The sequence below is a fragment of the Mobula hypostoma genome, chromosome 9 (assembly GCF_963921235.1).
Source record: "Mobula hypostoma chromosome 9, sMobHyp1.1, whole genome shotgun sequence".
In the NCBI taxonomy this organism is placed as follows: domain Eukaryota; kingdom Metazoa; phylum Chordata; class Chondrichthyes; order Myliobatiformes; family Myliobatidae; genus Mobula; species Mobula hypostoma.
The window spans coordinates 149,845,876-149,861,046 of record NC_086105.1 but is presented as its reverse complement, the minus strand read 5'-3'; the positions used below and the strand labels follow the sequence as shown (position 1 = coordinate 149,861,046).

The window sequence follows — 15,171 nt, the reverse complement described above, 5'->3', positions numbered from 1 at the left end:
TGCTTTTTATGCACTACCAACATACAGTGACCCTCTCATCCATGAACTACAACTCGTCTTAATGATTCTCTTCAACTAGAAGTGGCCCTGCTGAATTATTATAAATTGACTCACAATGTTAGAGTGTACTGTGGGTGTACATTGGGAGATGGCTTCTAAACCTACTGTGTGCTGAGGCTGTGAAAAAAAACTGGGGAAATTCAGCAGACCCCTAACTTTATCCTGTGTTTAGCTTGAGAGATGGCCCCCTAACCCTATTATGTTTTGAGCAACACACACAAAATGCTGGAGGAACTCAGCAGGCCAGGCAGCATCTATGAGGAAAAAAAGTACAGTTGATGTTGAAATGTTAGGAAAGAAATTGAGAAGCAGGACCTCAAAAGTAGTAATCTCGGGATTACTGCTTGTGCCGCGTGATGGTGAGTATAGGAATAGAATGAGGTGGAGGATAAATGCATGGCTGAGGGATTGGAGCAGGGGGCAGGGATTCAGATTTCTGGATCATTGGGACCTCTTCTGGGGCATATGTGACCTGTACAAAAAGGACAGGTTGCACTTGAATCCCAGGGGGACCAATATCCTGGCGGGAAGGTTTGCTAAGGCTATTGGGGAGAGTCTAAACTAGAATTGCTGGGGGCTGGGAACCGAACTGAAGTGACGGAGGAAAGGGAGGTTGGCTGACAAATAGAGAAAGTTTGGAGACAGTGTGAAAGAGAGGACAGGCAGGTGATAGAGAAGGGACGTGCTCAGACTGATGGTTTGAGATGTGTCTATTTTAATGCGAGGAATGTTATGAATAAAGCTGATGATCGTAGAGTGTGGATCAGCACTTGGAGCTATGATGTTGTGGCCATTACAGAGACTTGGATGGCTCAGGGGAAGGAATGGTTACTTCGAGTACCAGGCTTTAGGTGTTTCACAAAGGACAGGAAGGGAGGCAAAAGAGGTGGGGGCATGGCACTGTTGATCAGAGATGGTGTCACAGTTGCAGAAAAGGAGGAAGTCATGGAGGGGTTGTCTACGGAGTCTCTGTGGGTGGAAGTTAGGAATAGGAAGGGGTCAATAACTCTGCTGGGTGTTTTTGATAAACCACCCAATAGTAACAGGGACATCGAGGAGCAGATAGGGAGACAGATTCTGGAAAGGAGTAATAATGACAGGGTTGTCGTGGTGGGAGATTTTAATTTCCCAAATATTGATTGGCATCTCCCTAGAGTGAGGGGTTTAGATGGGGTGGAGTTTGTTAGATGTGTTCAGGAAGTTTTCTTAACACAATACAGGTTTCCCCCACTATCCGAATGTAGATCGTTCCTATGAAACCTTTCCTGCCGAAATGGCGTAAAGTGAAGAAGCAATTACCATTAATTTATATGGAAATAATTTTTGAGCATTCTCAGACCCAAAAAATAACCTACCAATCATACCAAATAACACATAAAACATAAAATAACACTAACATATAGTAAAAGCAGGAATGATATGATAAATACACAGCCTGTATAAAGTAGAAATAATGTATGTACAGTGTAGTTTCACTTATCAGAATCGGGAAGATTTAGCCAAAACCGATTGTAGAAAAAAATCGGCACGTACACGCATGAGCACACACCTGCCCGCACAAGGCTTCACAGTCATGGTAGTCTTTCTCGGGTAAACATAAGTTTAAACCGGGTGCCTTTTTTCGTAAAATCCTCTTCTGATTTCTTTCAGTTAGCGAAAACAGGTACTAATGTAGGTCTTTCGGAAAAGCGAAGTGGCGTAAAGCGAACTTTCGTAAAGCAGGGGACACCTACAAGAGTAAACCTACAAGAGGACAGGCTGTACTTGATCTGGAATTGGGAAATGAACCTGGTCAGGTGTCAGGTCTCTCAGTGGGAGAGCATTTTGGAGATATTGATCACAATTCTATCTCCTTTACCATAGCATTGGAGAGGGATAGGAACAGACAAGGTAGGGAAATGTTTAATTGGAGTAAGGGGAATTATGAGGCTATCAGACAGGAACTTGGAAGCATAAATTGGAAACAGATGTTCCTAGGGAAATGTACAGAAGAAATGTGGCAAATATTCAGGGGATATTTGCGTGGAGTTCTGAGTAGGTACGTTCCAATGAGACATGGAAAGGATGGTAGGGTACAAGATCCCAAGTGTACAAAGGCTGTTGTAAATCTAGTCAAGAAAAAAAGAGCTTACGAAAGGTTCAAAAAACAAGGTAATGATAGAAGATTAAAAGGTTAGCAGGAAGGAGTTTAAGAATAAAATTAGGAGAGCCAGAAGGGGCCATGAGAAGTCCTTGGCGGACAGGATTAAGGAAAACCCTAAGACATTCTACAAGTATGTGAAGAGCAAGAGGATAAGACATGAGAGAATAGGACCAATCAAGTGTGACAGTGGAAAAGTGTTAATGGAACCAGAGGAGATAGCAGAGGTACTTAATGAATACTTCAGTATTCACTGCGGAAAAGGATCTTGGTGATTGTAGGGATGACTTACAGCGGACTGAAAAGCTTGAGCATGTAGATATTAAGGAAGAGGATGTGCTGGAGCTTTTGAAAGGCATCAAGTTGGGTAAGTCACTGGGACTGAATGAGATGTACCCCAGGCTACTGTGGGAAGCGAAAGAGGAGATTGCTGAGCCTCTGGCAATGATCCTTGCATCATCAATGAGGACGGGAGAGGTTCCAGAGGATTAGAGAGTTGCAGATGATGTACCCTTATGCAAGAAAGGGAGTAGAGGCAGCCCAGGAAATTGTAGGCCAGTGAGTCTTACTTCAGTGGTTGGTAAGTTGATGGAGAAGATTCTGAGAGGCAGGACTTATAAACATTTGGAGAGGCATAATATGATTAGGAATAGTCAGCATGGCTTTGTCAAAGGCAGGTCGTGCCTTACGAGCCTGATTGAATTTTTTGACGATGTGACTAAACACTTTGATAAAGGTAGAGCTGTAGATGTAGTGCATATGGATTTCAGCAAGGCATTTGACAAGGTACCCCATGCAAGGCTTATTGAGAAAGTAAGGAGGCATGGGATCCAAGGGGACATTGCTTCATGGATTCAGAACTGGCTTGCCCACAGAAGGCAAAGAGTGGTTGTAGACGGGTCATATTCTGCATGGAGGCCGGTGACCAGTGGTGTGCCTCAGGTATCTGTTCTGGGACCCCTACTCTTCGTGATTTTTATAAATGACCTGGATGAGGAAGTGGAGGGATGGGTTAGTAAACTTGCTGATGACACAAAGTGTCATTGGGGGTGTTGTGGGTAGTGTGGAGGGCTGTAAGGGGTTATAGTGGGACATTGATAGGATGCAAAACTGGGCTGAGAAGTGGCAGATGGAGTTCAACCCAGATAAGTGTGAGGTGGTTCATTTTGGTAGGTCAAATATGATGGCAGAATATAGTATTAATGGTAAGACTCTTGGCAGTATGGAGGATCAGAGGGATCTTGGGGTCTGAGTCCATAGGACACTCAAAGCTGCTGTGCAGGTTGATTCTGTGGTTAAGAAGGCATACGGTGCATTGTCCTTCGTCAACTGTGAGATTGAGTTTAACAGCCGAGAGGTAATGTTGCAGCTATCTAGGACCCTGGTCAGAGCCCACTTGGAGTACTGTGCTCAGTTCCGGTCACCTCACTATAGGAAGGATGTGGAAACCATAGAAAGGGTGCAGAGGTGATTCACGAGGATGTTGCCTGGATTGGGGAGCATGCCTTATGAGAATAGGTTGAGTGAACTCGGCCTTTTTTCCTTGGAGCAACGGAGGATGAGAGATGATCTGGTAGAAGTGTATAAGATAATGAGAGGCATTGATCGTGTGGATAGTCAGAGGCTTTTCCACAGGGCTGAAATGGCTAGCATGAGAGGGCATACTTTTAAGGTGCTTGGAAGTAGGTGCAGAGGAGATGTCAGGAGTAAGTTTTTTTTATGCAGAGAGTGGTGAGTGTGTGGAATGGGCTGCCGGCAACGGTGGTGGAGGCGGATACAATAGGGTCTTTTAAGAGACTCCTGGACGGATACATGGAGCTTAGAAAAATAGGGTGCTATAGGTAAAGCCTAGGTAGTTCTAAGGTAGGGACATGTTCGGCACAGCTTTGTGGGCCGAAGGGCCTGTATTGTGCTGTAGGTTTTCTGTGTTTCTAACTGTGCTTTTTTTCCCCTCTGACCTGCTGAGTTCCTCCAGCATTTTGTGTGTGTGTGTTGCTTGGATTTCCAGCGTCTCTTGTTTGTGCTATTATGTATTGAGATTGGTTGATGACTTTTATACCGTTGCCCAGGCACCTTAAAATTATGCCCCTCATTAGCCATTGCCACCCTGGGGAAAAAAAGTTCTGACTGTCCACTCTGTTAGTGCCTTTTATCATCTGGTACACCTCTATCAAGTGACCTGTCATTCTCCTTCACTCCAAAGCACAGAGGCCTCACCCTCTTTTTGCTGCATTGAGATTGAGGTGTCCCCTATTAAGTAATGAGCAACACACACCAAATGCTGGAAGAGCTTATAGGTCAGGGAGCATATATAATAGTCAAAATATTGGGCCATGACCCTTCATCAGAACTGAATCTAATCGGGAGTGTCTCAGTATTCCCCTCCATAGATGCCACCTGACTTGCTGAGCCTCTCCAGTATTTTGTGTGTGTTGCTTAAGATTTCCAAAATCTGCACAATCACTTGTGTTTATGAAACTCAGAGATGATATAGCTCAAACAAGAGAAAATCTGCAGATGCTGGAAATCCGAGCAACACACACAAAATGCTGGAGGAACTCATCAGGCTCCTGCCTCTGTGTTTTGAGATTGGAGATGGTCCCCCAACTCAAGTTTGGGAGATGATCCATTACTTTGTTTTGACCTGAGATTGGGAGATGGTCCCTGAACTCTGATTGAAACATGACCCCAAACTTGGCAGAGCGGTGATACTGGGAGGTGACTAGCTGACTGACTTGATGAATGCCAGCTGAAAGATCTGAAACCAATCACCAACAGTTTATTTTAAGAAGAGTTTTTCTCAATCACCCTCGGGCAAGTATGGTCCCAGAACAGTTACTTCACTAAACCATTTTAGCAAAAAATTCTTGCGCAGCATGGATTATAATCAATTTGAAAAGATTTCTTCATTTCCAGAGCTGGTTTGAGCATTTACTGAAATTCCTAAACTAATCCTTGATGCAGCACAATTGTAGGTTTCTTTGATGTAATTATTAGCATTTTGAGAAATACTGTGGCTGACTATGAAATAGAATTCAGGTGTGTTACTCGAGGGCAAACCGGTCCCAGCTGTGTGCAGACAATGACCCTTGTGTGGGGGAATGTTTCACCTCAAAGCCAGTCTGTATCACATCCACCTCAAGGAAAATTAAAGACTGCGTGTGGATCAGTGAGTGTGCAAGAGCCTGCAATAGAATAACAAGGAGCAGAGCACGTGTGCTGGCGAGGCCACGCTGGGCATAAACTCTAGGATTCCCTCAGTACCCCTCCCTGACTCAAGCTGTGATCTTTGAATTCTAGGGCAGGGAGCCTTAAATACATTATTGGAGGAAATGGCATATATCAGGGGGCATCATTTTAAGGTGAATGGGGAGGGGGAGTATAGGGGGTGGTTCAGAGCTAGGTTTCTTACACAGTGTGGTGGAACACACTCCCGGGGGTGGGGAAAAACCGTTAAGGACATTTCAGGAACTCTTAGGCACATGGGTGATAGAAAAAAATGGAGGGAACAGTTAGATTGATCTTAGAGTAGGTTAAAATGTAGGCACAACACCCTGGGCTGAAGAGTCTGTACTTGGTGTCATGTTCTCTGTTCTGTGTTAAAATTTCAAGCGTAGGATTTCCGTATAGTTTGAAAGCCATTGGCTAGTCAGCAATAGTCTGCATGCCTTTTCTTGTCACACGCACTTCAAAACACAGTGAAGTGTGTCACGTACTTCAAAACACACAGTGAAATGTGTGTCACGTACTTCAAAACACAGTGAAATGTGTCACGTACTTCAAAACACACAGTGAAATGTGTGTCACGTACTTCAAAACACAGTGAAATGTGTCACGTACTTCAAAACACAGTGAAATGTGTGTCACGTACTTCAAAACACAGTGAAATGTGTGTCACGTACTTCAAAACACAGTGAAATGTGTGTCACGTACTTCAAAACACAGTGAAATGTGTGTCACGTACTTCAAAACACAGTGAAATGTGTGTCACGTACTTCAAAACACAGTGAAATGTGTGTCACGTACTTCAAAACACAGTGAAATGTGTGTCACGTACTTCAAAACACAGTGAAATGTGTGTCACGTACTTCAAAACACAGTGAAATGTGTGTCACGTACTTCAAAACACAGTGAAATGTGTGTCACGTACTTCAAAACACAGTGAAATGTGTGTCACGTACTTCAAAACACAGTGAAATGTGTGTCACGTACTTCAAAACACAGTGAAATGTGTCACGTACTTCAAAACACAGTGAAATGTGTGTCACGTACTTCAAAACACAGTGAAATGTGTGTCACGTACTTCAAAACACAGTGAAATGTGTGTCACGTACTTCAAAACACAGTGAAATGTGTGTCACGTACTTCAAAACACAGTGAAATGTGTGTCACGTACTTCAAAACACAGTGTAATGTGTGTCACGTACTTCAAAACACAGTGAAATGTGTGTCACGTACTTCAAAACACACAGTGAAATGTGTCACGTACTTCAAAACACAGTGAAATGTGTGTCACGTACTTCAAAACACAGTGAAATGTGTGTCACGTACTTCAAAACACAGTGAAATGTGTGTCACGTACTTCAAAACACAGTGAAATGTGTGTCACGTACTTCAAAACACAGTGAAGTGTGTGTCACGTACTTCAAAACACAGTGAAATGTGTGTCACGTACTTCAAAACACAGTGAAATGTGTGTCACGTACTTCAAAACACAGTGAAATGTGTCACGTACTTCAAAACACACAGTGAAATGTGTCACGTACTTCAAAACACAGTGAAATGTGTGTCACGTACTTCAAAACACTGAAATGTGTGTCACGTACTTCAAAACACAGTGAAATGTGTGTCACGTACTTCAAAACACAGTGAAATGTGTGTCACGTACTTCAAAACACAGTGAAATGTGTGACGTACTTCAAAACAGTGAAATGTGTGTCACGTACTTCAAAACACAGTGAAATGTGTGTCACGTACTTCAAAACACACAGTGAAATGTGTGTCACGTACTTCAAAACACAGTGAAATGTGTGTCACGTACTTCAAAACACAGTGAAATGTGTGTCACGTACTTCAAAACACAGTGAAATGTGTGTCACGTACTTCAAAACACACAGTGAAATGTGTGACATACTTCAAAACACAGTGAAATGTGTGTCACGTACTTCAAAACACAGTGAAATGTGTGTCACGTACTTCAAAACACAGTGAAATGTGTGTCACGTACTTCAAAACACAGTGAAATGTGTGTCACGTACTTCAAAACACAGTGAAATGTGTGTCACGTACTTCAAAACACAGTGAAATGTGTCACGTACTTCAAAACACAGTGAAATGTGTGTCACGTACTTCAAAACACAGTGAAATGTGTGTCACGTACTTCAAAACACAGTGAAATGTGTCACGTACTTCAAAACACACAGTGAAGTGTGTCACGTACTTCAAAACACAGTGAAATGTGTGTCACGTACTTCAAAACACAGTGAAATGTGTGTCACGTACTTCAAAACACAGTGAAATGTGTGTCACGTACTTCAAAACACAGTGAAATGTGTGTCACGTACTTCAAAACACAGTGAAATGTGTGTCACGTACTTCAAAACACAGTGAAATGTGTGTCACGTACTTCAAAACACAGTGAAATGTGTGTCACGTACTTCAAAACACAGTGAAATGTGTGTCACGTACTTCAAAACACAGTGAAATGTGTGTCACGTACTTCAAAACACAGTGAAATATGTCACGTACTTCAAAACACACAGTGAAATGTGTCACGTACTTCAAAACACAGTGAAATGTGTCACGTACTTCAAAACACAGTGAAATGTGTGTCACGTACTTCAAAACACAGTGAAATGTGTGTCACGTACTTCAAAACACAGTGAAATGTGTGTCACGTACTTCAAAACACAGTGAAATGTGTGTCACGTACTTCAAAACACAGTGAAATGTGTCACGTACTTCAAAACACAGTGAAATGTGTGTCACGTACTTCAAAACACAGTGAAATGTGTGTCACGTACTTCAAAACACAGTGAAATGTGTGTCACGTACTTCAAAACACAGTGAAATGTGTGTCACGTACTTCAAAACACAGTGAAATGTGTGTCACGTACTTCAAAACACAGTGAAATGTGTGTCACGTACTTCAAAACACAGTGAAATGTGTCACATACTTCAAAACACAGTGAAATGTGTGTCACGTACTTCAAAACACACAGTGAAATGTGTGTCACGTACTTCAAAACACACAGTGAAATGTGTCACGTACTTCAAAACACAGTGAAATGTGTGTCACGTACTTCAAAACACAGTGAAATGTGTGTCACGTACTTCAAAACACAGTGAAATGTGTGTCACGTACTTCAAAACACAGTGAAATGTGTCACGTACTTCAAAACACACAGTGAAATGTGTGTCACGTACTTCAAAACACAGTGAAATGTGTGTCACGTACTTCAAAACACAGTGAAATGTGTGTCACGTACTTCAAAACACAGTGAAATGTGTGTCACGTACTTCAAAACACAGTGAAATGTGTGTCACGTACTTCAAAACACAGTGAAATGTGTGTCACGTACTTCAAAACACAGTGAAATGTGTCACGTACTTCAAAACACAGTGAAATGTGTGTCACGTACTTCAAAACACAGTGAAATGTGTGTCACGTACTTCAAAACACAGTGAAATGTGTGTCACGTACTTCAAAACACAGTGAAATGTGTGTCACGTACTTCAAAACACAGTGAAATGTGTCACATACTTCAAAACACAGTGAAATGTGTGTCACGTACTTCAAAACACACAGTGAAATGTGTGTCACGTACTTCAAAACACACAGTGAAATGTGTCACGTACTTCAAAACACAGTGAAATGTGTGTCACGTACTTCAAAACACAGTGAAATGTGTGTCACGTGAAATGTGTCACGTACTTCAAAACACAGTGAAATGTGTCACGTACTTCAAAACACACAGTGAAATGTGTGTCACGTACTTCAAAACACAGTGAAATGTGTGTGTCACGTACTTCAAAACACAGTGAAATGTGTCACGTACTTCAAAACACAGTGAAATGTGTCACGTACTTCAAAACACAGTGAAATGTGTCACGTACTTCAAAACACAGTGAAATGTGTCACGTACTTCAAAACACAGTGAAATGTGTGTCACGTACTTCAAAACACAGTGAAATGTGTCACGTACTTCAAAACACAGTGAAATGTGTGTCACGTACTTCAAAACACAGTGAATGTGAAATGTGTGTCACGTACTTCAAAACACAGTGAAATGTGTGTCACGTACTTCAAAACACAGTGAAATGTGTGTCACGTACTTCAAAACACAGTGAAATGTGTCACGTACTTCAAAACACAGTGAAATGTGTCACGTACTTCAAAACACAGTGAAATGTGTCACGTACTTCAAAACACAGTGAAATGTGTTCACGTACTTCAAAACACAGTGAAATGTGTCACGTACTTCAAAACACAGTGAAATGTGTGTACAAAACACAGTGAAATGTGTCACGTATTCAAAACACAGTGAAATGTGTCACGTACTTCAAAACACAGTGAAATGTGTGTCACGTACTTCAAAACACAGTGAAATGTGTGTACTTCAAAACACAGTGAAATGTGTGTCACGTACTTCAAAACACAGTGAAATGTGTGTCACGTACTTCAAAACACAGTGAAATGTGTGTCACGTACTTCAAAACACAGTGAAATGTGTGTCACGTACTTCAAAACACAGTGAAATGTGTGTCACGTACTTCAAAACACAGTGAAATGTGTGTCACGTACTTCAAAACACAGTGAAATGTGTGTCACGTACTTCAAAACACAGTGAAATGTGTGTCACGTACTTCAAAACACAGTGAAATGTGTGTCACGTACTTCAAAACACAGTGAAATGTGTGTCACGTACTTCAAAACACAGTGAAATGTGTGTCACGTACTTCAAAACACAGTGAAATGTGTGTCACGTACTTCAAAACACAGTGAAATGTGTGTCACGTACTTCAAAACACAGTGAAATGTGTGTCACGTACTTCAAAACACAGTGAAATGTGTGTCACGTACTTCAAAACACAGTGAAATGTGTGTCACGTACTTCAAAACACAGTGAAATGTGTGTCACGTACTTCAAAACACAGTGAAATGTGTGTCACGTACTTCAAAACACAGTGAAATGTGTGTCACGTACTTCAAAACACAGTGAAATGTGTGTCACGTACTTCAAAACACAGTGAAATGTGTGTCACGTACTTCAAAACACAGTGAAATGTGTGTCACGTACTTCAAAACACAGTGAAATGTGTGTCACGTACTTCAAAACACAGTGAAATGTGTGTCACGTACTCAAAACACAGTGAAATGTGTCAAAACACAGTGAAATGTGTGTCACGTACTTCAAAACACAGTGAAATGTGTGTCACGTACTTCAAAACACAGTGAAATGTGTGTCACGTACTTCAAAACACAGTGAAATGTGTGTCACGTACTTCAAAACACAGTGAAATGTGTGTCACGTACTTCAAAACACTGAAATGTGTGTCACGTACTTCAAAACACACAGTGAAATGTGTCATCTTTGTCAAATCCGATCAGCGTGATTGTGCTGGGCAGCCCACAAGGGTCGCCACAATCCTGGTACCACAACTTGCTAACCCTAATCTGTACGTCTTTGGAATGTGGGAGAAGACCCACGCAATCACGGGAAGAATGTAAAAACTCCCTGCAGAGAGTGGCGGGAATTGAACCCCGATCTGTGATCACTGTAAAGCATTGCACCAGCCACTGTGCTACCGTGTTTCTTTGTGGGCACATGGAATGAGTGTAGATAGGCAAAAAGCCTGGTGGCTGAAGGGCCCATTTATGTATTGGCCCTGCTTGATTAAAACCTACCCTTCTTCACAACTTTAGTTCTAATGGTTCCTTAGATGTTGATGTCAAATTCTGCCTGAAGAAACATTCTTGCAAAGCATCTAGGGATGTATTTTCCCAGTCTGATCTCCCCGGAAAACCTGCTTTATTTTCAAAGCATGCGGTAATCTCGGATGGTTTCAGGATTGACTGCCTGCTGTAGACCTCAGGTTATGTGGGCAGCTGGTTTGTTTGAGCTAGTTAAATAATCTAATTACTGAGGTCTGAAAGCAGGCCACCGTTAATCCTATTATTAGCTCTCCTTGTCTTCGCTCTAATTCTGCAGTAGTTGCCTTCCCACAGAGTACAGGTGCTTTAATAAAGAATTAACATCCTGGGCCTGGTCTCCATGACAACATAATTTATATAAAAAATGACTGCATTCCAGTAGCACCTGTCTTCCTGGCCGGAGGTGAAAGGTTGCTGGTCAGAGCACTGAAGCTGTGATTCCAGTGCTTAGCCAGTGGCCTACCGGTTTTCCTCTGATCCGTGCTGCTCACAGCCTGGGTAATAGGCACAGCCAGATAGCTGAACAGTCTTCTAGCATTTGGTCATTATACCTTCCATAAAGCTCACGGTTTGATCATCAAAGTCTACAAACACACAGTGAAAATATAGCAAGAGCCGAGAAGGTCGTAAAAAGAAGATATTTCTTTACTTTTCAGCTGGGCTGACAGAATTCAGTCCAGATAAGTGTGAAGAGTGAAAAGTGATTCTCTCTGGTAGGTTGAACTTGAAGGCAGAGTATGGGGTTAATGCCAGAATTTGTTAACAGTCTTGAGAAACAAAGGGATCTTGAGGTTCCTGTCTATAGATCCCTCAAAGTTGTAGTGCACATTGATAGGGTGGTTAATGAGGCTCGGTGGTCTTCATTAGTCCGGGGGTTGGGGGCTGAGTTCAAAAGCCACAAGGTTATGTTGCAGCCCTATAAAACTCTGGTTAGACCACACTTAGATTGTGTTCATTTCCAGTCCCCTCATTGTAAGAAGGATGTAGAAGCTGAAGAGAAGGTGCAGAGGAGATTTAACAGGACAATGCCTAGATCAGAGAGCATGTCCTTTGAGAAAAGGTTGAGTGAGCTAGGGCTGTTCTATTTGCAGCAAAAGAGGATGAGAGGTGACTTGATAGAGGTGTATGGGATAATAAGAGTTGACAGCCAGAGACATTTTTCTAGGGTCAAAATGGCTGATACAAGGAGCCATAACTTTAAAGTGTTTGGAGGAAAGTACGGGGGGGGGGGGAATGTCAGAGTTAGTTTTTTTTAAACACAGAGTGGTTGGTATGTGGAATGCCTTGCCAGGAGTGGTGGTAGAGGCAGGTGTTTTAGGAACATTTAAGAGAGTCTTAGGTATGTACATGGATGAAGACAAATGGAGGGAAGGATTAGATTGATCTTGGAGTAGTTTAAGGGGCTGTCACAATGTTGTGGGCCAAAGGGCCTGTACTGAGCTGTTATGTTCTATGCCTATTGCTAAATGAGCACATTTGGCCATTAGTGGGAGTTTGCTGTGCACAAAATGTTACCACATTAACCACAGAAGGTTTATATTCTTTGTGAAGAGAGGAGTGATGTAGAAGCAAGGTTCTATTTCCTTAAAACATTTTCTCCAACTGCATTTTATATTATTTCCTTATCTCTTCTATCAGCCCTGCTGAGTGTCCGTTTTTCACCTGCCACATGCTTTCTGGTATTTCAGCATGATATGTATTCCGTGTTTCAGTCCTGGATTGTTTGGAATGAGTTCGTCACAGATTCTGCCGGAGATTATAGATCATATCCATATTCTGAAGGAGAATTGATCCTGTTCCCTCCCTCTCTCAGTTCTGCTGATCTGTTTGAGAAACATGTAAGCATTGAAGAGTCATTGAATGATACAGGCCCTTCGGCCCAACTAGTCCATGCTGACCATGGTGCCGGCCCAGTTAGTCCCAATTTCCTGTGTTCTGTCCATATCCCTCTGAGCTTCATCCCTCCATGTACCTGTCCAGTGATTCTTAAATGATTCTCTTGACCTGACTTAACCACTTCCTCTGGCATCTCGTTCCATACACTCACCACCCTCTATGTTGAAAAGTTGCCTCTCGGGTCCCTTTTAAATCTTCCCCTCTCACCCTTAATCTTTACATTTTAGCTTTTGGTCTCCCCTACCTTGGGGAAAAAAGACTATTTCTGTTCACCACGTCCCTGCCTCTAATGATCTTAAACATTTCTATAAGGTTGCACATCATCCTCCTCTGTTCCAAGGAATAAGGACCCCGCCTTGCCAATGGCTCCCTCTAACTCAGGCTCTCGCGCCCTAGCAACATCCTCATACATCTTCTCTGTACTCTTTCCAGTGTAACCACCTACCTCCTGTTATAGGGTGACCAAAACTGTACACAGAGCTCCAGTGTGGCCTCACCAACGACTTGCACAACTGCAGCCTAATGTTTCAACTCCTGTACTCAGTGCCCTGACTGAAGGCCAGCATTCTAATCACCTTTCCCACCACCCTGTCCATCTGTGACGTTGCTTTCAAAGAACTCCTCGGCCTCTGTTCTATCACACTGCCTAGAGCCCTACAATTCATAGTACAAGTCCTGCTCCTCTTTGACCTCAGAACGATCCCTCTGCTGATCGAGACTCTGGCTTCTATCCTGACCGACCTTTCCCTATAACTCAGGCCCTCTGGTCCTGGCAACATCCTTACAAATCTGAAGCACAAGAGATTGTGCAGATGCTGGAAATCCGGAGCAAAATGCATGTTCAAACTCAGCAGGTCAGGCAGCATCTATAAAGAGAAATAAACAATCGATGTTTCGGACCGAGCCCTGGTCTCAGCCCGAAACATTGGCTGTTCATTCCTCTTCATAAATGTTCCCAACCCTGCTGAGTTCCTCCAGCGTTTTGTGTGTGTTACTCCTCGTACATCTTCTCTGCACTCTTTCCAGTTTAAATGTCTAATACCAGAGGGCATGCATTTAAGGTGAGGGGGGTAGGTTCAAAGGAGATGTGAGGGGCAAGGTTTTTACACTTGGGTGCCTGGAATGTGCTGCCTGGGGTGGTGGTAGAGGCAGAAATATTAGGGGGATTATAAGAACAACACACAGAAAATTGCTGGAGGAACTCAGCAAGCCGGCCAGCATCTATGGAAAAAAGTATAATAGACGTTTCAGGTCGAGACCCTTCGACATTTTGGCAGGACCGGAGAAAAAAAGATGAGTGGATTTAAACGGTGTGGTGGGGGGGGAGAGAGAACCACAAGGTGATAGGTGAAACCAAGAGGGGGAGGGATAAAGTAAAGAGCTGGGGGGTTGATCGGTGGAAGAGATACAAGACCAGAGAAGGGGGAATCTGATAGGAGAGGACAGAAGGCCATGGAATAGAGAAAAGGGGGGGGGGGGTGAGCACCAGAGGGAGGTGATGGGCAGGAAAAGAGATGAGGTGAGAGAGGGAAATGGCGATGGGAATGGTGAAGGGGGGGCACATTACCGCAAGTTAGAGAAATCGATGTTCATGCCATCAGGTTGGAGGCTACCCAGATGGAATATAAGGTGTTGTTCCTCCAACCTGAGTGTGGCCTCATCACAACAGTGTAGGAGGCCGTGGATAGACATGTCGGAATGAGAATGGGAAGTGGAATTAAAATGGGTGGTCACTGGGAGGTCCCACTTCCTCTGGCGGATGGAGCGTAGGTGCTCAGTGAAGCTGTCTCCCAATCTATGTCAGGTCTCACCGATGTACAGGAGGCCACACCGGGAGCACCAGACACAGTAAATGACCCCAACAGACTCACAGGTGAAATGTTGACTCACCTGGAAGGACGGTTTGGGGCCTTGAACGATAGTGAGGGAGGAGGTGTAGGGGCAGGTGTAGCACTTGTTCCACTTGCAACCATGAGGAGGGACGTTTAGATTGGCACCTGACTGTGAGGGAAATGGAGGAGGACACAGACATTGTGTAGGCAGAAGGGATTAGTTTAGTTGGCCATTTGATGACAAACTTAATGGGTTCGGCACAACATTGTGGGCCGAAGGGCCTGTTCCTGCGCTGTACTGTTCTGTG

At 43.1% G+C, this 15,171-nt stretch overlaps 1 protein-coding gene across 1 annotated transcript in view; it reads left to right on the top strand.

Moving 5' to 3' along the window:
* The window catches only part of coro7 (coronin 7), a 181,350-nt gene that overhangs the window by 52,683 nt on the left and 113,496 nt on the right, over nt 1–15,171 (top strand). The window lies entirely within an intron of this gene.